The following is a 9,455-nucleotide window of genomic DNA, read 5'->3' on the forward strand; positions in this document are numbered from 1 at the left end:
GCTTCCACTGATCATAATGAGGTCTAATTCCTTGGCATGGCATTTAGTGCTCAGGACTCTCGTGCCTGTCTCCCTCCCACTTACCTCACTTCATCAGGACTTCTTCTGACACTCCTGGTGTCATCTCTATTCCTTTGGTAGTATTATCTCTCTCTGGGAGTGAACTATTGCTGGGCCTTTGAGGCCCAGATCAAAAACCACCATCTCCCTGGCCTTCCTCATTCACTTTGCTTCTAGTAATCTCTTACTTAAGGTTGGGAGAATGCACAGCCCCTGGAGGCAGGGGGCCTGGGTTTTGAATTCTCTCTCTGCTACTTATAAGCTGTGTGACCTTGGGCAAGTTATTTAACCTCTGTAAGCCTCATCCTCTCCCCTGTGCATGGGGATGCAGCAGCATCACTACGCAGAGGGTGAGAAGAATAAGTGAGATAATGCCTGCAAAGCTTATTGTGAGTGTTTCTCCTCCTCTGACATCGTAAGTGTTCAATGTACACAATTAATTTTATTATTACTCAAAATTTATCATTCTTAGTTTTTTTAAATAATTTTTATTCGGATATATTTTTTCTCTTATTTCTCAAAGTTGTCATAATACTTTGTCTATATCTAAAAGCACTTGGGTTTTTTTATAAAAATTTTAATTTTGTTGAAAATTCTGATTATTGAAGTAATGCATGCTCATTGCAAAAATGTCTTTAAAAACAGAAAAGCATAGAGGGAAAAATCATTTATAAGCCCGTCATCTGGAATATCTTACTGTTAACATTTTGATGTATCACCTTTCATCTTTTTTTCTACTTGTAAAGACATGGTTTTGAAACAAAAAATGTGATCATATTAAACACATTGCTTGTGCAAAGTGCTTTTTTCAAAGAGTAGATGGCTGTCTGTATTAACAAATCCAGCCTGCATCAGAGGTTCACAGTGGTGGCTTGTCCTGATCCAGCCCATAGGTATATTTTGTTTAGTATTAAAAATAATTCAACCAACTTTTTTTTTTAAAATTAGGAAATTTTACAGATAAATCACATTCTCCTGGTTTAGCAAATCTAAAGCTCTCACCACACCGGGCCTGTGTTATTGTAACTGGGCCAGGAAGCCAGTTCCATGCCAGAAATGAGTAGTGCTTTTAGATTGCATTCCAGGCCCATGTAGATCTGTGGTCTATATTGCCATTCGTCATGGTCATGTAGCATTTTCTGGCTATTTGTGAAAACATCTATTCTCCTCAACTAGAATAAGCAATTTGAGGACAGGGCCTGGTCTGCTTTATCTTTTAACCCTTAGGCTCTCAGTGCCTTCCACTTATTAAACTCTTAATAATTATGTTGCATAAGCACTCAAACAAATGGACTCATGTGTGACATTTCACATATTCACATTACTCTAGGAGTGCACAAAAGATTCTGGATCCCACCAGAGCTCGGGCTTCTTCTGTCCCTTGCAGTGGTTCCCACAGCTGCACTCAAAGTGGGACTCCATTCACCCTGGTTGCTTTGGGGGACCCAACATCCTTCTTCCTGGAGGAGCCTGAAGGGGTTTTCAAAAGGCACTACATGGTAACCATTCCGCTTTCTACCGAAATGCAGCCAGCTCTCAAGTGAGAGCTGACAGCTCTCAGGTAACACCACCCAGCCTTTCAGGACATCTCACGTTGCAAGAGGGGACAGGGAAAGAACTCTATCCCCATCTACCAGCGGTTGCCCTTGCCTTTTGGTTTCTCTTCACTGTCTTCTAAGCACCTCGAGTTGTCTTCCAGGCGCCATGGGGTGCACTACGCATGAATTCCCGGTGGGTGTTGGCGCTCAAATTAGAAGCTGGATTTTTGGGACAGCTGGAACGCCCCTCGCCGCTCCGCTCTCCGGGCCGCACGTGAGGCCCAGCCGCAAGTCGCGAGGCAGGCCCCTTCGGTCCTCCCCCGGCCTCAGCTTCTAAAACCTGATCCTCCACAATTTGGACTTATATAACTTCTTTGTTTATTTTAAAGCTAACCCTATCCAAGTTGAGAACACTTAAGACTCCCTTTTAGAGGAAATTTGGAACCCAACATGATCATTAACTAAATCAGCAAGCAAGGGTTCTGTGAAAATACCAAGCCGCACAGTTCTGAAGACTTTTATCGTCATGTTCCCGGTGGAATTACACTGTGTGGTGGTTTCTCTGAAGATTGTTTCTGGGGTTCTCTCTCTCTCTTTCTCTCTCTCTCTCCTCTCTCTCTCCTCTTCCTCTCTCTCTCTCTCTCTTTCTCTCTCTCTCTCTCCCTCTCTCTCTGTTTAAACCATGGCCTGAGTCTAAGGGGGGCTGGACTTCCTGTTGAGTAGGAGCCTGACTCCCCTTTCACTGGACAAGGGACCATGTTCTATAACTGACCTTAGTGGTTCTCCAACTTGTTCAATTGGTGGGGCTTCTGGAAGAGACTTAGAGCTCTTTGTCGAGCACAGTGAAAAAAGAAAACATAGTAAGACAAGTACCTTTGGGTCACATCAGATTCCATTTTATATTAGATTCTAGACATGAGGCAACAGGTGCCAAGGGCCTGGTAAAAATGTATGTGAAGAACACGTTCACTGCCATGTTGTTTTTATTAGAGAAAACATTGAAAACACTCTTAAAGGTTTAGCAAGAAGAGAATAAGTAAGTAAATTACGGTCGTTTTCAATGTATGCATTAAAGATTCATCTAAGTCATAAAGAGTCTTTGGAGCATCTTTAATGATGTCAGAGGAGTGTTTATGATTTGTTCGGTTAAAAAAAAGTGAAATAAAAAAGTCATACGTGAAGTATGAGGCCACTTATGTTTACTGTGTGGACAGAGAGCCTTAGGAAATACAGCACAATTTTAGGAGAGGTTATATCTCTGTGTGATGGGATTCTGGGTGGTTTTGATTGTTTCTTTATACTTTGCAGCATTTTCAGAGTTTTCTACGATGAGCATTTATTGCTTTGATCATCAGAAAATAAAATGATTATAAGGCAGCCGACTTTCCTGGTGGCGGCAGATTGAAGTCCACAGGTTCCTGTGACACCATTTTCCTTGTCCCTTGCTACCCTCTGTCCTCCCATGGCTTCTCCAGTTAGGATCTGGAGTAAAAGGCCAGGACTTACGTTGTTCCCCTGTGCCCAGAGCAAAAGCAATTTCCCTTGGGGCCTGGAGGTTTGTGGGCATCTATGAACTACATGCATTCCGTCCAGCTTCCTGTGTGCAGATTTATAGAGCTTTGCAAATTGAAGAAGGAAGCCAGGCAGAAGGGAACTTTGCATCTACCGATCGATCCCATCTTCAAGGAAGAAAGAGTCGTAGCAGGACGCGCCTGCCCTCTCCCTATCCCCACAACCTCTGCTCCCCGCGAACAACATCAACCGAAGTGCAGGTGGGTATTTTCAAGTTCTGGTGAATAGCTGGTTCAAGCATGGTGACTAGGCTACACATGCCGAGCTCTGAAGGTTGTCCAGCCTGGAGAGAAGCTGGACATGCCTTGGGCCAGCTAATTCCTTTAGTCCTGTGGGTTTCCTCCATGTGTTAAATGGATGTAACATGACTCAAAGCTTCTCTTGGAGCTGTGTCCCATGACCTCATCTACTACTTCTATACACATGGTTGTGAAATGCTTCCTCAAGGCTCTGAAGGATGGTGTTGAAGGGGGACCAGAGCTGGGAGTGAGGAACAAGTCTTTTCTTACGGGTGTTTATAGGAAAGGAGCAGAGTCTTTTAGCTGCCAGGTATGATGATAATTCAATTCAATTATACCCACCAACTATTTATTGAGTGATTGTCTCTATTTTGAGTAAGGCATCCAAGAATCCCCCCAAACTCTTTAGAGAATGCCCGCTTCCTCCATTAGCATCCCTCTACCCTTTTCCTTTAAGGCTAGTATCCGTGTGGTATTGGGGAACCAGTATTGGTCTTGAACTCAGTGGGTCTGGGTTGAAAATTTCATCTCTGTTCTGTCACCTACAAGTGCTGTGGCTTTGGGCAAGTCACGTAATCTCTCTTAGCCTCAATTTCCCCACCTTTAAAATAGGAATAATAATGCCAGCCTCATGGAGTTGTTTTTGAGTAGAGTTGTTGGATTAGTGAATAAAACTATAGGCCTCCCATCCCTAGTTAAATTAGATTGTCAGGCAAATAAAAAATATATGTATATTTTTTAGTATAAGATGTCCTAAATATTGCATGAGACATACCTATACTGAAATTTTTTTTTGTTTACCTGACGTTGCAGTTTAACTGGGTGTCCTACATTGTACATGACAATCCTATTCTCGAGGATGAAATGAAGGGATTTATTTGGAAGCTCCTGTCCATGGCCCAGTGAGTGCTTTTTTCCCAGGGTGGGTCCCACAAGGTGATTAGTTGCTTTCTTCTTCCGTGGCAGAGGGGATGAAGACTCTGTAACCAGGTGGGTGGAGTGGGGTGGGGCTGCTCAGGGGAGGACATCTCCACAGGAGGGGTAAGAGAGCCCGAGACACACAGATTAGTACAAACTGAACCTCTGCTTAACTGACATCTTTAACGACCTTAAAAAATCATGTCCTGGGTCCCATGTGCCTTCAACACACTCTGCTCTATGCAAGCCTGTCAGTGTGAGTGACACCACAGGCCCCGGAGGAGCCCAGATCAGGGTATTGACCCCAGAGAATCCCCATGTAGGCATCACCATTCCATGGGCTTCGAAGGCCAGCTCCTGTGTTAGGTAGAGGGACTTTCCTGGAGGTGACTTTTTACACAGAAGGCGTAAAGATGACTGGGTGCCCCAGAGACCTTAATGCGACTTGGGGGAAACCTGAGGTATGCGCTGCCACAGGCCTGCCCTTCTGCCCCCTTCTTACGTCTCCTCCCCACTGCATTCTCTGAACACGAGCCCCTCGCGCTTAATCCCCCCAGCTTGTGGGGTGGAGGTGGACAGGTGGCAGGTTCACTCTCCGGCCTTTGTGTGCGTCACAAGCTGCTTGGGTGCCCCCAGAACCTAACCTCGGGGTATAATTTTTCTTTTCTGATCATCTGAATTCCAGGCAAGGAGCTCAGCTGTCGTCGGCTTCAGGGAATTTTTCCACCAGGATTGAAATCGGGGCCAAGAAAGTGCGGGCATGCAGAAGGCATTCTTTCTGCTATTCAGCTGTGCTTTCCCTTTAGTTTGGGCGTTAGAAAATGGTGCCTTTCCCGGAGTCTTGTAGATGAAAAGTTTTGAATTACATTACAATGAGAAAACACATGAAGGGAGACCATCGCTTCCTGCATTTCCGAATCTCTGTTATGCGTTTGCTTCCCCCCATATCCCACACCTTCTTTTATTAGAGACACTTTAATATATATTTTTATATCTAATTAAAGTTCAGAAAAATAAACCCAATTTAAGCCACACCTGGTGCAAAAAAAAAAAAAAAAAAGGCGTGGAGAAAAAAGAAAAAGAAAGTAAAAGGAAAGAAAAATTTAAAGCGAGAACTTTGCTGCTCTAGTCTCTTTGCTGCTCTAGTCTCAAGTAACGCAGTCAGCTTGTTACTTTTATTTTGGGAAGATGTAACATCTTACTATTGCTTACTACATAGTTTTCTTTAAAAATGGTTTTCTTTAAGTTAATTTACTTTCTAAGTTTTTTAATTCGTCCTACGAAATAATATCTTGAAAATCTAGGGTTTGATGTGCTATATATATATACAGGAAGATAAATATATGCTATTAAAATTTTTAAATGCTCTTCTGTGTAGCACTAAAAACTACCTTTCAGAAATACAGCTCTATCTCATGAAGTTTTTGGAGCCAGGGATTCCTATCTATAGCCAAGTATGAGTGAAACGTTTTCTCTGTTTTAGGCACTGGACTTTGCACGCAATGGCTCAATCGTCCTTCCAGGACCTCTATAAAGAAGGTATTTTCATTATCCCCATTTTACGGATAAGGAAACTGAGACTGAGAGTGGTAAAGAACAGGTCAGCTAGTAAGTGAACGTCAGATTCAAACCAGAGCACTCTGAGTTCACCGTCCTTACAATAATCTCTCTAACCTCTTAGGAAAAACAAACAAACAAACATAGGTCTTGATACCACCACTTGCCAGGAAAAAAATCAGGCATCAGTCCTGTTAAGAATGAGTTCATTCAGTACTAAACGGTATGTGCGTCCTTCCCATAACTTCTAAAGCACTGCATGCAGTTCCCAACTGGCACAGGGGATGGATTCCAAAAGTCAACTTAAAAGCAATTTCCCATTCCCTCCCTCTGTGCTCCAAGGCACTTGTACACACCTCTCCTGTGACGCTCGGCACATTGCCTCGCAGTCGCCCACACGTCTTTCCCCCACGGGGCTGCCCAAAGGCCGGGACCTTGCTTTGTACCGGCTTTGATATCCCTAGCACCTAGCACAGCGCCCAGTCCCTGGAGGCACAAAGTATATACATTTGTTGTATGAAATTACAAATCATCTGTTTGGAACTCAGCACACATTTCCCCAAAGAAATGCATTACAGACGGAAGCGGAAGCATAATGTTTGCCAAGCAGCCCAGAGAAGTTTATTTAACCTATCTTGTAGTCTACCAAGAGGACTAGTAAATTATCTGGAGCTGTGGGTGTAGGGTCAGACCAAATGAATTTCACATGGGTGGGAGTTCATCTTTGACTCTCTCCAAATTGCCTTCCCTCTGCCCACTCCCCCCGCCCCCCCACCACCACATCGTCCATCCATGGGTATCATTGTCTTCAGGCTTCCTAGTCAATTTCTAGCTATAGTCCCTCCCCCAGGCCTTCCCTGCGTTTACCCTACTGAGCCCCCTCATCACTCAAAATTCTTGTTTCTTGAATGTAGCTGAACTCAGTTGGTTTTCAGTAGGAAAAGAATCTGATTGAATAAATTCTTGCTAAGGTGTGAATGATTGGCCCAATATCCCTCCACCTCCATTCCCCACTCCCAATATCAAGCATAAAACTGTTTATAGCACAGTAGTTCAGATGATAGGATTTGGTGATAGAACTCGATTTGGATCCTGGTTCTAACTCTAAGTTATGTATATGGCCTAGGTAGAGTAACTTCTCTAACTAGTAACTTCTCTAGTTCCCTCATCTGTGAAATGGGAATAATTGTAGTTACAAAGAGAGTTAATAGTTTTATTATATTTATCAGTGTTATATCACATATTAGGCACAGTTCCAAGGACTTTTTATTCACTGATTCACTTTATCTTCACAATAACCCCATGAGGTAGGTACTCTTATTATTAGCTATTATAAAAAGATTTCTAATGATAAATTAATTACTTATTCCCTGCTTTTCTTCAAAAAAAGGCTTAGAGGCAAAACGCTACACTGATAAAATTTCTGGGAGCGTGGATGGGAAAGGACAATCTCTCCTGAGAGAAGATTTCAGGGCAAAAAAAAGCAAGGAAGCTTTGGACCATCTGTGGCTGAAATGTATCCTGCGAGTCCATTCCCTTACTCAATGCCTGCTGCCACAGCTTCTTCCCTTCCTTCGCCTCTGAATGTGCCCTATCTGCAAGTGGTCCAAGTTTTTTTCTAGCCCTTTTCTTTCTTTTTAAATTTTTTTCACACAGCCCATGGCAGCTGCAAGGTGGTGGGGGCCAGGCGGATGGCAGCAGCTGTTTGTATGTATGGGACCTCTGTAGTTTTCCTTTGTGAGTCAGGAGCTGTCTGTATATATCACAGGCTACCACCTGGCAAGACATTTAGTTCCATCTATGTTGTTTAAATATTTCCTGGATGATATCATAAATGCATAAGGATGGGAGGAACTTCAAGACATTGATTTCTAGTCCCTTACTGCCCTGCAGTCCTGTGTTGAGATATTCTAGGGCGACTTTATCCTCTAGCTTAGCAGACAGCCTTGGATTTGCTCTCCAGTCCTTCCCACTTGCCCAATGCAAAGATTTTAAAGCCATTGGGGTATACATTTCAACAGAAGTAACAGGGTAGTCATGGAAAACAGTGAGCAGAAGCCAAAGCAGAGGCAGGTGGCAGGTTTCCCATTCAGTCCTCTCGCAGTGGGTGTTTTCGTGATTAAGTAACCTCATTTCTCTGCGCCTCAGTTTCTTCTTCTGTCTAACAAGGTGGGTGGGCTAAACTATGTCTGGTCCCCTGAGCTTTAGGACTCTGATTCTCTGACAAATTACCTGGGACAGATGGCTATCCGTTGTTTCTGCTATCACCCCAAGGGAGGACAGCCCATCGTGACTCTTGGAAGCCTTTTCAAAAGTTTTCTCATCCTTAAAATTGAGAGATTTCCCTGTATACCAACTACAAATTTCTTGTAATTTGGAGGATTTTTGTTGTCATTGTTTTCAGAGCTTCTAAAAATATAAATATAATTCTACACCATGCTCCTGTTACAGCGACACCTTTTATACACATACAGTGACATGTCTCATAATCTAGATGATTAATTTTCAAAGACTTAGCAACAATATTCGATTTTCATATGACATTTATATCTAAGAGCTATTTCACATATACCATTTCATTTGAACCTCAAATAAAAATAGGAAGGGAAATTATACTCATTTCTACACGTGGAAAGATTCAGGATGAATAAACCTAAACACCTTCAATGATAAATTATCTTCCAGTCACTAGGTGGAAGAGTTAGGACCGACACTCAGGTCTTTTGACTCAAGTCTAGTGGGAAGGCCACGAGAACACATATTAATTTAAAACAGCACCACAGCCCAACACACCTTCTCCTACTGCTGAGTTTCTGCTGTCCTGGGTACCTTACCAGGTGCTTTGTATACAATGTCTCAAATCCTTGATACAATGGTGCAAGGGTAATATTATCATACTCAGTTCAGAGATGGAAAAAATCAAAGTTCAGAGAGATTAAGTATTAAGTAGTTGCCTGATGGCTGATGTACACTGAAGGCAAAATAACCCCAAGCTAGTTCTTTTGACAGTGTTGCCTTTCACTTAAATATGCATCACCTAAAATGATACCCAATCTAGTTTAATCTTCAGGATTGTTTTTTAGGCCACATAAAATATAGTTCTCAGAAATTACTATTTGGTGTAATGCCATTTAGCCAACTCAGACCTCACTCAGTTGCCCTTAAGTTTTCCTGTTGTGCATCATTCTGCTTCTTGGACTTTCTTTTCTAAATTTTATTTTCCATTCTTTCAAAAATATATATTTTTCCCTGAACTCTCTTAACGTGGATTTATACTTCAGTCTTAAAAGACTGGCATTTAAAGTGAGCGTGGTATTCTTAGAACTCGAATGATAAATGGGATTCTAGCTTACTCCCTCCTTCCCACGTTTCAGATCGTATGTCTCAGGATCATTTTATGTCTATTCATAATCCATTCTCCTGACCATTTTACCTAGTTAATCCTTGTCCATTTTGTATCTGTAGAATTCATTGCCTATTCCTAGGCAGCCTAACTTCATCTGTGAAACGGGGATGATGATGCCTGTCTTGTCCACATTGCCTAGTTTTGGTGATGTTCAAACAGATGAAG

Source organism: Pteropus alecto, unplaced genomic scaffold, assembly GCF_000325575.1.
Source record: "Pteropus alecto unplaced genomic scaffold, ASM32557v1 scaffold5, whole genome shotgun sequence".
Classification (NCBI taxonomy): Eukaryota; Metazoa; Chordata; class Mammalia; order Chiroptera; family Pteropodidae; genus Pteropus; species Pteropus alecto.